Source organism: Colletes latitarsis, chromosome 14 (genome assembly GCF_051014445.1).
Source record: "Colletes latitarsis isolate SP2378_abdomen chromosome 14, iyColLati1, whole genome shotgun sequence".
Classification (NCBI taxonomy): domain Eukaryota; kingdom Metazoa; phylum Arthropoda; class Insecta; order Hymenoptera; family Colletidae; genus Colletes; species Colletes latitarsis.
The window spans coordinates 4,956,984-4,971,494 of record NC_135147.1 but is presented as its reverse complement, the minus strand read 5'-3'; positions in this window follow the sequence as shown (position 1 = coordinate 4,971,494).

Genomic DNA, 14,511 nt, shown 5'->3' with positions numbered 1-14,511 from the left:
AGCCAATTAAACCTGGATTCGATCGATATTGTAGAGGATAACACCGCTTAGGTCTGGGTTAGGTCTGGGATTTGCCCCTCATCTGGGTCATACTTTCGCATATTTCGCATACTTGTTGGCCAGATCATGGGTTTTTTTTGGTTTTGATATCGCAGTAATGTGGTACCACACTGAAACAGTCAATTAAACCTGGCCGCGATCAATATTTTAAAGGATAACACCGGTTTGGTCTCGGTTAGGTCTGGGCTATGCCCTCCACTGTCTCACGCTAACGCAATTTTCGCATACATGTTGGCCGGATCCTGGGCTTTTTCTGCTTTTGTATCACGTAGTAATGTGGTAGCACACTGAAACAGTCAATTAAACCTGGCCTCGACCAATATTTTAAAGGTTAACACCGGTGGGGTCTGGTTTAGTTCCGGGATTTGCCCTCATCTGCCTCATACTTTCGCATTTTTCGCATACTTCTTGGCCGGATCCTGGGCTTTTTCTGCTTTTGTATCACGTAGTAATGTGGTGCAACACTGAAACAGTCAATTAATCCGGAATGCGACCAATATCTTATAGGATCGCACCAGTTTTGTCTGTGTTAGGTCTGGGTTGTGCCCGCATCTGGGTCATACTTTCGCATTTTTCGCATACTTCTTGGCCAGATCCAGGGTTTTTTTCTGGTTTTGATATCGTAGTAATGTGGTACCACACTGAAATAGTCACATAAGCCTGGATTTAATCAATATTCTAGAGGACACCACCGGTTAGGTCTGGGTTACGTCTGGGATATGCCCTGATGTGTCTCATACTTTCACATTTTTCGCATACCTGTTGGCCTGATCCTGGCCTTTTTCTGGTTTGGATCACGTAGTAATGTGGTACCAGAGTGTAACAGTCAATTAAACCTGGATTTGATCAATATTTTAGAGGATAGCAGCAGTTTTGTCTGTGTTAGGTCTGGGCTATGCCCGCAACTGGCTCACACTTTCGCATTTTTCGCAAACTTCTAGCCATGTTGTGGGTTTCTTTCTGGTTTGGATAGCGTGGTAATGTGGTACCACACTGATACAGTCAATGAAACCTGCTTCTGATCAATATTGTGGTGGATACCACCGGTTAGGTCTGGGTTACGTCTGGGATTTGCCCTCATCTGTCTCATTCTTTCGCATTTTTCGCATACTTGTTGGCCAGATCCTGGGCTCTTCCTGGTTTGGATCACGTACTAATGTGGTACTACACTGAAACAGTCAATTATACCTGGTTTCGCCATTATTTTAGAGGATAACACCGGTTAGGTCTGGGTTAGGGTTGCGATCTGCCCTCAACTGGCTCATACTTTCGCATTTTTCACATACTTCTTGGCCAGATCCTGGGTTTTTTCAGGGTTTGGATAACGTAGTAATGTAGTACCACACTGAAACAGTAAATTACACATGGTGTCGATCAACATTGTAGAGGATAGCACCGGTTTTGTCTGTGTTAGGTCTGGGTTGTGCCCTCATCTGTCTCATACTTTCGCCTTTTTCGCATACATGTTGGCCGGATCCTGGGCTGTTTCTGCTTTTGTATCACGTAGTAATGTGGTAACACACTGATGAGTCCATTAAACCTGCTTTTGATGAATATTTTAAAGCATAACACCGGTTGAGTTTCGTTTAGGTCTGGGATTTGCCCTCATCTGGCTCATACTTTCGCATTTTTCCCGTACATGTTGGCCAGATCCTGGGCTTTTTCTGGTTTCGATCACGTAATAATGTGGTACCACACTGACACAGTCAATTAAGCCTGGCCTCGATCAATATTATAAGGGATAACACCGGTTTGGTCTCGTTTAAGTCTGGGATTTGCCGTCATCTGGCTCATACTTTCGCATTTTTCGCATACTTCTTGGCCAGATCCTGGGTTTATTCAGAGTTTGGATAAGGTAGTAATGTAGTACCACCTTGAAACAGTCAATTACACATGGTGTCGATCAATTGTGTAGAGTATAGCACCGGTTAGGTCTGGGTTAGGTCTGGGATTTGCCCCTCATCTGGCGTATACTTTCGCATTTTTCGCATACTTCTAGGCCAGATCCTGGGTTCTTTTCTGGTTTTGATATCATAGTAATGTGGTACCACACTGTAACAGTCAATTAAATCCGGATGCGATCAATATTTTAGAGGATAGCACCAGTTTTGTCTGTGTTAGGTCTGGGTTATGCCTCCACCTGGCTCATACTTTCGCATTTTCGCATACTTCTTGGCCAGATCCTGGGTTTTTTCTGTTTTGGATCAGGTAGTAATGTGGTATCACACTGAAATAGTCAATTAAATCCGGATGCGATCAATATTTTAGATGATAGCACCAGTCTTGCTTGTGTTAGGTCTGGCTTATGCCCTCATCTGTCTCATACTTTCATATTTTTCCCATACATGTTGGCCAGATCATGGGTTTTTTTTGGTTTGGATATCGTAGTAATGCGGTACCACACTGAAACAGTCAATTAAATCTGCTTTTGATCAATATTATAGAGGATACCACCAGTTTTGCCTGTGTTAGGTCTGGGTTATGCCCGCATCTGGCTCATACTTTCGCATTTTTCGCATACTTCTTGGCCGGATCCTGGGCTTTTTCTGCTTTTGTATCACGTAGTAATGTGGTGCCACACAGAAACAGTCAATTAAACCCGAATGCGATCAATATTTTATAGGATAGCACAAGTTTTGTCTGTGTTAGGTCTGGGTTGTGCCCGCATCTAGGTCATACTTTCGCATTTTTCGCATACCTCTTGGCTTGGGTTTTTTTCTGGTTTTGATATCGGAGTAATGTGGTACCGCACTGAAATAGTCAATTAAGCCTGGATTTAATCAATATTGTAGAGGATAACATCGCTTAGGTCTGGGTTGCGTCTACGATTTGACCTCACCTGCCTGATACTTTCGCATTCTTCACATACTTGTTGAACAGATCCTGGTATTCTTCTGGTTTGAATCACATAGTAATGTGGTACCACAGAGAAGCAGTCAATTAAGCCTGGCCGCGATCAATATTTTAGAGGATAACGCATGCTAGGTCAGGGTTAGGTCTGGGATTTGCCCTCATCAGACTCATACTATCGCATTTTTCGCATACTTGTTGGCCAGATCCTGGGTTCTTTCTGGTTTGGATAACGTAGTAATGCGGTACCACACTGATACAGTCAATGAAACCTGCTTCTGATCAATATTGTGGTGGATACCACCGGTTAGGTCTGGGTTACGTCTGGGATTTGCCCTCATCTGTCTCATTCTTTCGCATTTTTCGCATACTTGTTGGCCAGATCCAGGGCTCTTCCTGGTTTGGATCACGTACTAATGTGGTACTACACTGAAACAGTCAATTATACCTGGTTTCGCCATTATTTTAGAGGATAACACCGGTTAGGTCTGGGTTAGGGTTGCGATCTGCCCTCAACTGGCTCATACTTTCGCATTTTTCACATACTTCTTGGCCAGATCCTGGGTTTTTTCTGTTTTGTATAACGTAGTAATGTGGTAACACACTGAGCAGTCCATTAAACCTGCTTTTGATCAATATTTTAAAGGATAACACCAGTTGGGTCTCGTTTTGGTCTGGGATTTGCCCTCATCTGGCTCATACTTTCGCATTTTTCGCATATTTCTTGGCCAGATCCTGGGTTTTTTCAGAGTTTGGATAATGTAGTAATGTAGTACCACACTGAAACTGTCAATTACACATGGTGTCGATCAACATTGTAGAGGATAGCACCGGTTATGTCAGGGTTAGGTCTGGGATTTGACCCTCATCTGGCTCATACTTTCGCATTTTTCGCATACTTCTTGGCCAGATCCTGGGTTTTTTCAGGGTTTGGATAACGTAGTAATGTAGTACCACACTGAAACAGTAAATTACACATGGTGTCGATCAACATTGTAGAGGATAGCACCGGTTTTGTCTGTGTTAGGTCTGGGTTGTGCCCTCATCTGTCTCATACTTTCGCCTTTTTCGCATACATGTTGGCCGGATCCTGGGCTGTTTCTGCTTTTGTATCACGTAGTAATGTGGTAACACACTGATGAGTCCATTAAACCTGCTTTTGATGAATATTTTAAAGCATAACACCGGTTGAGTTTCGTTTAGGTCTGGGATTTGCCCTCATCTGGCTCATACTTTCGCATTTTTCCCGTACATGTTGGCCAGATCCTGGGCTTTTTCTGGTTTCGATCACGTAGTAATGTGGTACCACACTGAAACAGTTAATTAAGACAGGCCTCGATCAATATTTCAAAGGATAACACCGGTTTGGTCTCGTTTAGGTCTGGGATTTGCCCTCATCTGGCTCATACTTTTGCATTTTTCACATACTTCTTGGCCAGATCCTGGGTTTTTTCTGATTTTGATATCGTAGTAATGTGGTACCACACAGAAACAGTCAATTAAACCCGAATGTGATCAATATTTTAGAGGATAGCACCAGTTTTGTCTGTGTTAGGTCTGGGTTATGCCCGCATCTGGCTCACACTTTCGCATTTTTCGCATACATGTTGGCCGGATCCTGGGCTTTTTCTGCTTTTGTATCACGTAGTAATGTGGTAGCTCACTGAAACAGTCAATTAAACCTGGCCTCGATCAATATTTTAAAGGTTAACACCGGTGGGGTCTGGTTTAGTTCCGGGATTTGCCCTCATCTGCCTCATACTTTCGCATATTTCGCACACTTCTTGGCCAGATCCTGGTTTTTTTCTGGTTTGGATCAGGCAGTAAAGTGGTACCACACTGGGACAGTCGATTAAACCCGGTTTCGATCAATATTTTAGAGGACTACGCATGCAAGGTCTGGGTTAGGTCTGGGATTTGCCCTCATTTGACGCATACTTTCGCATTTTTAACAAACATGTTGACCAGATGGTGGGTTTTGTCTATTTTGGATCACGTAGTATTGTGGTACCACACAGAAACAGTCAATTAAACCGGGCCACGATTAATATTTTAGCGGATAACGCATGTAAGGGCTAGGATATGTCTGGGACTTGCCCTCATTAGGCTCATACTTTCGCATTTCTCGCATACCTGGTGGCCAGATCCTGGGCTTTGTATGGCTTAGATCACGTAGTAATGTGGTACCACACTATAACAGTCGATGAAGCCTGGTCTCGATCAATATTTTAGAGGATAACGCATGTTATGTCTAGGTTAGGTCAGAGATTTGCTCTCATCAGGCTCATACTTTCGCATATTTCGCACACTTGTTGGCCAGATCCTGGTCTTTTTCTGGATTCTGTCACGTAGTAATGTGGTACCACACAGTAACAGTCAATTAAGCCTGACCACGGTCAATATTTTAGAGGACAACGCATGTTATGTCTAGGTTAGGTCTGGGATTTGCTCTCATCAGGCACATACTTTCGCATATTTCGCACACTTGTTGGCCAGATTCTGGTCTTCTTCTGGTTTGAATCACGTAGTATTGTGGTACCACACAGAAACAGTCAATTTAACCTGGCCACGATCAATATTTTAGAGGACAACGCATGTTATGTCTAGGTTAGGTCAGGGATTTGCTCTCATCAGGCACATACTTTCGCATATTTCGCACACTTGTTGGCCAGATCCTGGTTTTTTTCTGGTTTGGATCAGGCAGTAATGTGGTACCACACTGGGACCGTCGATTAAACCCGGTTTCGATCAATATTTTAGAGGATAACGCATGCTAGGTCTGGGTTAGGTATGGGATTTGCCCTCATTTGGCTCATACTTTCGCAGTTCTAACAAACATATTGACCAGATCATGGGTTTTTTCTGGTTTGGATCAAGTAGTAATGTGGTCCCTCAGGGGCTGCCAGCCTTTCAGCTGCAGTACGGGCTTAACGAACCCGGGGTACCCGAGTCATACACACACCGTAAGCATCCTGTTGGTCGTCACAACGACCCATTCACAATTCCCTATTGGTTTTGTGAATGGTACGTGACGGCAGGAGGAACGGGGGTCTTGGCTTAACCGCCTGGGCCACGAGTATGGCGACTCTATAAAATCGCCCTCCAATCCTAAGCTATGGTGCGCGGCGATGGGATGCATGGTTGGGGGAGAAGGCCCAATCCCAAGCGACCACCTCCGGGGAACCTGCCGAACCCCCGGAGTATTAGGCTTACCCGGGTAAGGCGGCTCTGCCCGGGTGGACCTTTATTTCCGACCATCTCGTGGGATTTTTATGGACACAGAAAATAAATAAGCGGAGTGCGGCGGCAGTGGTGCGGGGCACCGCGGGCCCCTCCACCCGCACTCCGCCCGTGAAGAAGTCCCCGTCCTCCTCAGAAGACGATCTTCTGAGGAGGATTGGGGACATGATTGATGGCAAGCTGGCCGCCTTCCGGGAGGAGCTCCTCGCCGGAAGAGCGGTCAGCAGGAAGGCGGTGCCTCCGAGAAGAAGGGCGGAGTGAAGGCTCCGCCCAGCGTTGCGGCACCAGGGCCCCGGGTCGCGACCCCCAAGGGGGGTGGTGTACCCGTGGTCGCGGTGGTCGCGTCCTCCACGGCACCCTCCCAAGGGGGGGTGGCGTGGAGTGAGGTGGTGGGGCGGAAGGCGAAGCGGGCGGCGAGGAAGGCCTCGCAACCGCGGCCTCCGCCTCCGCCGCCGGCGGCCAAGGTAAAGGCCGCGAAGGTCGGGAAGGCACGACCAGATCGTCCCCCAAAAACGGCAGCGGTGACGCTGACCGTTGCGCAGGGGGGCGACCTGACCCTCGCGGAGGCGATGCGGCTCGCCAGGGAGAATATCTCCCTGGAAGAGCTGGGCATCGCCTCCGTGAGGGCGAAGAGGGCCGTGACCGGGGGTCTCTTGCTGGAGATCCCCGGTGCAGAAGGCGGCGCGAAGGCGGATCGTCTCGCCCAGAGGCTCCGGGAGCAGCTGGGCGAGCGAGGTGTCCGGGTCGCCCGGCCCACGAAGCGCACGGAGATGCGCGTTTGTGGGCTGGACGACTCGGTCAGCGCACAGGATGTGTCCCGTGCCCTTGCGAGGGCGGGGGACTGTCCTGTGGAGGACCTGCGGATCGGAGAGATCCGCAGGTCGCCCTCCGGCCTCGGGTCGGTGTGGGCCCGGTGCCCCCTCTCCGCCGCCCGTAAGGTGGCGGAATCCGGGAGGGTGTTGGTGGGGTGGATTTCGGCGCGAGTGGAAATCCTCGCGCCGCGCCCGCTCCAGTGTCACCGCTGCCTCGAACTGGGGCACGTGAGGCAGTGGTGCACCTCGCCGGTGGACCGCAGCGGTCAGTGTTACCGCTGCGGTGCCAAAGAGCACCGTGCGAGCCAGTGCTCGGCGGCCCCCCACTGCCCGCTGTGTGCGGACATGGGGAGGCCAGCCGATCACAGGGTGGGGAGCAAGAAGTGCTCCCCCCCCTCCCGGAAGGAGAGGAAGAGGCGGGCTGCACCGGCTCCGGTGCCGAGGGCGGTGGCATCGTCCTCCATGGAGGTGGACGGTGCTACGGGGACGGGCGGCCGGGAGGAGGCTGGCGCGGCCATTAATCAATGCCGCCCCGCCTCCTCCTCCAGGCCAACCTCAACCACTGCCGCGCGGCACAGGACTTGATGTCCCAAGTCCTCGCGGAGTGGGGGGTTGGCCTGGCGGTCGCCGCCGAGCCGTACCGCGTCCCTGATCACCCTCATTGGGTGGGCGACGCGGACGGCTTGGTGGCGACGGTATGGGGAGGGGGCGACGGGTCCCCACCGTTCTCCTTGTTGGAGCGCGGTCGGGGATTCGTCGCCGTGGACTGGGGGGGGTGTCGCTGTGGTGGGGTGCTACATTTCGCCCCGTAGCGGTCACGCTGCGTTCGAGCTGTACTTGGCCGAGGTCGCGGCATGCGTGCAGCGCTACGCGGCCCGGCCGGTGCTGGTCCTGGGGGATTTTAATGCCAAGTCGGTGGCTTGGGGATCCCCCAGGACCTCCGTTCGCGGCGGGATCCTGGGCGATTGGGCGGCGGGGCTCGACCTCCGGGTATTGAACCGGGGGTCGGAGCACACATGCGTGCGGCGATATGGGGGGTCCATCGTGGATGTTGGATTCGCGACCCCCAACGCCGTGCGCATGGTGTCGGGTTGGCACGTGGTCGCGGGGGCAGAGACACTCTCCGATCACCGGTACATCCGGATGGAGGTCTCTGCCGCCGCGAGTGCATCCCGACACGGCCGCCTGCGTGGCACCCCACCACGCCGCTGGGCGCTTCGGCGCCTGGACAAGGACGCCCTGATGGCAGCTGCCCTCGCTGCAACTTGGCCGCAAGGAGCGGCCGAGTTGCCGAGCATAGAGGAGGAGGTCGCCCGGCTCGGAGCATTGGTCGCGGGTATTTGCGACGCGGCGATGCCTCGGGTCGGGCGGGCTTCTCCTCGCCGGGCGGTGTACTGGTGGTCGGACGCGATCGCGGAGTTGCGAGTCGCGACTGTCCGCGCCCGACGCCAGTACACCCGCGCGCGCCGTCGTCAACGTACAGGCGACGGCGTGGCGCGAGCGAGGGCAGCTGATGACCTGTATGGAGCATACCGCGTGGCGCGGGTTGCTCTGCAGGTCGCCATCAAACGGGCCAAGACCCAGGCATGGAAGGAGCTCCTCCAGACCCTTGATGATGATCCATGGGGGCGCCCATATAAGGTGGTGCTGAATAAGCTCCGCCCGTGGGCGCCCCCCGTCACCGAGGGTCTTGACCCCCGGCTGCTGGAGGACGTGGTCAATACACTCTTCCCAATTGGGGAGAGGGGACCGCGTCCTCCGGCGGCGGCGGCTGTCCCAGTGGAGTGGACGGCCGAGCTGGGGGTCACGCAGGAGGAGCTGGCAGCGGCCATCAGACGGCTCGGGGTTCGTAACACGGCCCCGGGTCCGGATGGTGTGCCCGGCCGGGTTTGGGTCTTGACCCAGGGCGTCCTTGGGGCCGACCTCAGGCGGTTGTTCGACCGCTGCCTGAGGGACGGGCGATTCCCCCCCAGTTGGAAGGTGGCGAGGATGGTCCTCCTCCGGAAGGAGGGACGGCCCGCGGAGTCTCCCTCCGCATACCGGCCCATTTGTCTCCTCGACGAGGTGGGCAAGCTCTTCGAGCGTGTGATTGCTGCCCGCCTCGTCGAGCACCTGTCGCGGGGTGATCCCGGTCTGGCCGACTGCCAGTTCGGTTTCCGGGGGGGCCGATCGACTATCGACGCGATAGGTCGTGTGAGGGCCCTCTCGGAGGCGGCCGTCTCCCGGGGAGGGGTGGCATTGGCAATATCCTTGGATATTGCCAATGCCTTTAACACCCTCCCCTGGGAAGAGATAAGGAGGGGGCTCGAATATCATCGAGTCCCCCCTTGTCTCAGGGCGGTCGTCGGGGATTATCTCCGCGGCAGGTGGATCGAGTATCCGGGCCGGGATGGTGATATGCGGAGGGAGGTGTACTGCGGTGTTCCGCAGGGGTCGGTCCTCGGGCCACTCCTGTGGAACATCGCGTACGACTCGGTGTTGCGGGCCGGCCTCCCCGACGGCGTCAGCACGGTGTGTTATGCGGATGACACACTGGTGCTGGCCGTCGGGGAGCACTGGCGGAGGGCCATGCGTCGCGCGGAGGAGGGGTCGCAACGCGTCGTCGACCGGATCAGGGGGATGGGGATGACGGTGGCGGTCCATAAGACCGAGGTGATTGCGTTTCATTCACCTCGGCAGGATCCGCCACCCCCTCTGATTCGGGTGGGTGGGGCTGACATCGAGGTGAAGCCCCAGATCAGGTATCTGGGGCTGATCCTCGATAGCCACTGGCGTTTCGAGAAGCATTTCCGCTGCCTGGTCCCCCGGTTGGAAAGGATGGTTGCGGCTCTGGGCCGGATCCTGCCCAACCTGGGGGGCCCGGCGGGCCGAGTTCGTCGCCTCTATGTGGCAATGGTCCAGTCGGTGGCCCTATACGGGGCCCCCGTCTGGGCGGACGACCTGGCTGCCTCCCGGCGCAGCATGACTATGCTGCGTCGGGTGCAGAGGCGCATGGCGCTCAGGGTCGTCCGCGGGTATCGGACCATGTCACATGAGGCGGCGACGGTTCTAGCGGGGATGCCGCCCATGGACCTGCTCGCGCGGTCGCACGCGGTGATGTACCGGCACCGCGTCGACCGTCGCGCGGGGGTGGGGGCGGTCTCGGGCAGGCAGGAACCTGCTTGGGGCGATTTGAAGCGCCAGGCCCGGCAGTCCGTGTTGCTCGCGTGGCAGGAGCGGCTGGCTCTGCCAACCGCGGGGCACCGGACTGTCGGGGCTGTTCGGCCACTCCTGAAGGAGTGGCTGGACAGAGGCCATGGCAGCCTCACCTACCGGCTGGCACAGGTATTTTCCGGGCATGGCAGCTTCGGAAGATACCTGTGCCGGATAGGGAAGGAGCCGACGGCGCGTTGTTGCCACTGCGACGCACAGCAGGACACGGCGGATCATACCCTGGAGGTATGCCCCGCGTGGGAGGGGGAGCGCCGTGTCCTGGTCGGCGTCGTCGGGCGGGATGTCTCGCTGCCGGGCGTGGTGCGCGCCATGCTCGGCAGCGAGGAGAAGTGGAGGGCCGTGGCCTCCTTCTGCGAGAACGTAATGTAGCAGAAGGAGGCCGCGGGGAGGGAGCGCGAGCTTCAGCAGCGCACTGAAGCTCGCGCTCGTGCGGTGGCCCGAGGTCGTCGCCCGGTCGCGAGGCGTCGCGGGCGGCCGCCTCGGCGTGGCGGATGACCTAGGCTGGGAGGGGGGTCCTGAGGGGACCCTCCTCCCGCCAGGCGGCGCCGGGTCGGACCGGTTGGGGGTAGGAGTGCCTCCCCCTACTGGTCCGACGCAAGGGGAGGCACCCTCGGCGGTCTGGTGCGGCCATGAACGCCCGGCCGCCGAGGGGTGGAAACGGGGTCGCGGGCGGTTGCGAGTTGGGGCTCGCAGCCGCCACTAAACGCGGCCCCGGGACGGATAGCGGCGGGATGGAGTGGCCCCGTCCCGCCGCAATGAGGCAGTGTGTCTACTGGGGGGACCGATTGTCCCCCCAGGGGATGGGCACGAAAGCGCGGGCACGGGGAGGATACCGGAAGAATGCTTCGAGCGATTCCCGGTATCCTCCCAAAGCGTGCCGAAGGGTCACCGTGGGGTTTTTAGTGGGTAGGTCCCGCGCCTGTCGTTGTACGGGCGCGGGGAATCCCACACACCCCTCCCACCTCTCCCCAAGGAGGTGGGAGGGAGTCTTTCGAAGATTTTCCCCACGACAAAAAAAAAAAAAAAAAAAAAAAAAGTAGTAATGTGGTACCACACTGAAAGAGTCGATTAAACCTGGTTTCGATGAATATTTTAGGGGATAACGCATGTTAGGTCTAGGATAGGTCAGGGATTTGCTCTCATCAGGCTCATACTTTCGCATATTTCGCACACTTGTTGGCCAGATCCTGGGTTTTTTCTGGTTTGGACCAGGTAGTAATATGGTCCCACACTGGAACAGTCGATTAAACCCGGTTTCGATCAATATTTTAGAGGATAACGCATGCTAGGTCTGGGATTTGCCCTAATCAGTCTCATACTTTGGCATATATCGCACACTTGTTGACCAGATCGTGGTCCTTTTCGGGAATGCATCACGTAGTAATGTGGTACCACACTGAAAGAGGCGATTAAACCTAGTTTCGATCAATATTTTAGAGGATAACACCGGTTTCGTCTGGGTTAGGTCTGGGTTATAACCGCATCAGAGTCATACTTTCGCATTCTTCACATACTTGTTGAACAGATCCTGGGTTTTTCCTGGGTTGGATCACGTAGTAATGTGGTACCATAATGAAACAGTCGATTAAGCCTGGTCTCGATCAATATTTTAGAAGGTAACGCATGTTATGTCTAGGTTAGGTCTGGGATTTGCTCTCATCAGGCTCATACTTTCGCATATTTCGCACACTTGTTGGCCAGATCCTGGGTTTTTGTCTGGTTTGGATCACGTAGTAATGTGGTACCACACTGAAACAGTCAATTAAACCTAGTTTCGATCAATATTTTAGAGGATAACACCGGTTTCGTCTGGGTTAGGTCTGGGTTATAACCGCATCAGAGTCATACTTTCGCATTCTTCACATACTTGTTGAACAGATCCTGGGTTTTTCCTGGGTTGGATCACGTAGTAATGTGGTACCACACTAAAACAGTCGATTAAACCTGGCTGCGATCAATATTTTAGGGGACAACGCCTGATAGGTCTACGTTATGTCTGGGATTTGCCCTCATCAGGCTCATGCAATCGCATATTTCGCATTCTTGTTGGACAGATCCTGGTCTTTTTCTGGATTCTGTCACGTAGTAATGTGGTACCACACAGTAACAGTCAATTAAGCCTGACCACGGTCAATATTTTACAGGATAACGCAGGCTAGGTCTGGGTTAGGTCTGGGATTTGACCTCGTCAGACTCATACTTTCGCACTCTTCGCATACTTTTTGAACAGATCCTTGGTTTTTCTGGCTTGGATCAGGTAGTAATGTGGTACCACACTGAAAGAGTCGATTAAACCCGGTTTCGAGCAATATTTTACAGGATAACGCATGTTAGGTCTAGGTTAGGTCTGGGATTTGCCCTCACCAGGCTCATACAATCGCATATTTCGCATTCATGTTGGCCAGATCCTGGTCTTCTTCTGGTTTGAATCACGTAGTATTGTGGTACCACACAGAAGCTGTGAATTAAACCTGGCCACGATCAATATTTTAGAGGATAACGCGTGCTAGGTCTGGGTTAGGCCTGGGATTTGGCCTCATCCGACTCATACTTTCGCTTTCTTCAAATACTTGTTTAACAGATCCTGGGTTTTTTTCTGGTTTGGATCAGGTAGTAATGTGGTACGAGAATGAAAGAGTCGATTAAACCTGGTTTCGATGAATATTTTAGAGGATAACGCATGTTAGGTCTAGGTCAGGTCTGGGATTTGCCCTCATCAGGCTCATATAATCGCATATTTCGCATTCTTGTTGGCCAGATCCTGGTCTTCTTCTGGATTGAGTCACGTAGTATTGTGGTACCACACAGAAACAGTCAATTAAACCTGGCCATTATCAATATTTTAGAGGATAACGCATGCTAGGTCTGGGTTAGTTCTGGGATTTGCCCTCATCAGGCTCATGCAATCGCATATTTCGCATTCCTGTTGGCCAGATCCTGTCCCTTTTCTGTGTTGTATCACGTAGTAATGTGGTACTACACTGAAAGTGTCGATTAAGCCTGGTCTCGAACAATATTTTAGAGGATAACGCATGTTAGGTCTGGGTTAGGTTTGGGACTTGCCCTCATCAGGCTCATACTTTCGCATATTTCGCACACTTGTTGGCCAGATCCTGGGTTTTTTCTGGTTTGGACCAGGTAGTAATATGGTACCACACTGGAACAGTCAATTAAACCTGGCCACGATCAATATTTTAGAGGATAACGTATGCAAGGTCTGGGTTAGGTCTGGGGTTTGCTCTCATTTGGCTCACACTTTCGCATTTTTAACAAACATATTGACCAGATCGTGTGTTTATACTGGTTTGGAACACGTAGTAATCTGGCACCACACTGAAACAGTCAATTAAACCTATTTTCGATCCATATTTTAGAGGATAACGCATGTTAGGTCTGGGTTAGGTTTGGGATTTGCCCTCACCAGTCTCATACAATCGCATATTTCGCATTCGTGTTGGCCAGATCCTGGTCATCTTCTGGTTTGAATCACGTAGTATTGTGGTACCACACAGAAAGTCAATTAAACCTGGCCACGATCTAGATTTTAGAGGATATCGCGTGCTAGGTCTGGGTTAGGCCTGGGATTTGGCCACATCCGACTCATAGTTTCGCTTTCTTCAAATACTTGTTTAACAAATCCTGAGTTTTTTTCTGGTTTGGATCAGGTAGTAATATGGTACCACACGGGAACAGTCGATTAAACCCGGTTTCGATCAATATTTTAGGGGATAACGCATGTTAGGTCTAGGTTAGGCATGGGATTTGCTCCCATCAGGCTCATACTTTCGCATAATTCGCATTCGTGTTGGCCAGATCCTGGTCATCTTCTGGTTTGAATCACGTAGTATTGTGGTACCACACAGAAAGTCAATTAAACCTGGCCACGATCTAGATTTTAGAGGATATCGCGTGCTAGGTCTGGGTTAGGTCTGGGATTTGACCTCGTCAGACTCATACTTTCGCACTCTTCGCATACTTGTTCAACAGATCCTGGGTTTTTCTGGCTTGGAACAGGTAGTAATGTGGTAACGCACTGAAAGAGTCGATTAAACCCGGTTTCGAGCAATATTTTACAGGATAACGCATGTTAGGTCCAGGTTAGGTCTGGGAATTGCCCTCACCAGTCTCATACAATCGCATATTTCGCATTCATGTTGGCCAGATCCTGGTCTTCTTCTGGTATGAATCACGTCGTATTGTGGTACCACACAGAAACTGTCAATTAAACCTGGCCACGATCAATATTTTAGAGGATAACGCGTGCTAGGTCTGGGATTTGCCCTAATCAGTCTCATACTTTCGCATATATCGCACACTTGTTGACCAGATCGTGGTC